The sequence below is a fragment of the Camelus dromedarius genome, chromosome 5 (assembly GCF_036321535.1).
Source record: "Camelus dromedarius isolate mCamDro1 chromosome 5, mCamDro1.pat, whole genome shotgun sequence".
NCBI classification, from domain to species: Eukaryota; Metazoa; Chordata; class Mammalia; order Artiodactyla; family Camelidae; genus Camelus; species Camelus dromedarius.
The window spans coordinates 57,318,364-57,320,037 of NC_087440.1; positions in this window are offsets into that span (position 1 = coordinate 57,318,364).

The following is a 1,674-nucleotide window of genomic DNA, read 5'->3' on the forward strand; positions in this document are numbered from 1 at the left end:
TTGCCTACCGGACTGCAATAGCTTTCCAACTAATCTCTACTGGTATTCTTCTCTGTAGCTATCATTCTTCACACAAAAGCAAGAGAGATCATTTAATAACTAAATTAGATCATGTAATACTGCTTGAAAAACTGCTGATGACCTCATAGTAGAAAGCCCATAATAACTATGGAAGGAATGATAGAATTAAAAAATCATGATTTGGCAATCATCATAATAATTTATTCTAATAAGAATCTGCGATACTATAGTGAGTGAAAGGTTGAGTAGCAGGATATTTACATAGTCTCAAGGTATTTCTTTATAAGATATTAACCACAAAGGGCAAAACAGAAACAAACTGACATCATGTGCTCCTAACATAAGGTTCTAATATGATTACAAGGTTACTTTTGTGTCATTCCTGCCAAAAAAGCTTCACTTTAATCTATCATGAAAAAAGTCATACAAACCTAAACGGTGGAATATCCTACAAAGCAAATGGTTTGTACTCTTCAAAAGTGTTAATGTCATGAAACCTAAAGAAATATTATAAAACTATTGTCCTTATTAAAGGAGACTAGAGACATGACAACTGAATGCAAAGTGTGATCCCGGATTTTCTTTTGCTATGAAAAGCATTACTGAGAGATTTGCTAAAATCAAAATAACATCTGTAGACTAGAGAAAAAAGTGTTAATTTTCTGATTTTCATACTTGCACTGTGGATATGTAAAACAATGTTTTCGTTTTTGGGGAAAGACACACTTAAGTATTTAGCAGTTAAAAACATGCTGCTGGCTTTCCATTTAAAATCAGATTAAAATCCAAACCACAAGATCTGATCCCATGTCTACTTCTCTGATTTCACTTCTTGTCACTCTCCCCTACTTAGTCACTATGACAGGCCACACTGACCTGCTAGTTCCTACAACAAGCCAAGCTTATATTCCTGTAAGAACCCCAAGTTTCAGTTTAAATACCACCCATTTTGAAAGTCACTCCATAAGTAACAGGTCTAAGTTCAAACTTCCATTGTTTTTTTCTCTTTCACCACAAGGTGCAACTACTTTGCTTGTTTACTTTTTGTTGCCTATTTTTTTCCTATTGAAAATAAACTCATTAAGGGATGAGAAAGTCTCGTTCACCGTTTTATCAGCAGTGTTTAACTGAGTACTTGGGACATATTAGATCTTATCAATCTTTAGTCTTATCTTCTACTATTCAGAATTATACTCACAAAATGAATGCTAATGCTTTTGTAAAGTTCCGAGCTGAGTTCAAAGGTGATACCCTTAGTGGACAACTACCTTCCTGTGAGGTTAGGTGAATGGTGGGGATACCGTCAAGATACTCGGTTAGAACCAGGACGCCAAGGGTGGGGGGAGACCTCTCCCCTATCGTTTTCTCTGGTCTTTGTAAGAGTATGAGAATCTCTCTCCGCTTTGCTTTAGAAAGAATAAGGCAGCGAAAAAGATGGGAAGAAGATAAATAATAATTTCTAGGAAATGGAACGGAGCAGCTTCTCAGGCAACACAAAGATTCAGTCTCCCCAAGATACTCAACACCAAAATTGGAAAGGACGGAACGGCCTGCCTATCTCCACCTCATTACTTCTGCACATGCGCGTCGTCTGCCACGCGCCTCACCTCCTTTTCCCACAATCCTCTGTTCCGGAACGAGCCAAAGAGAAGA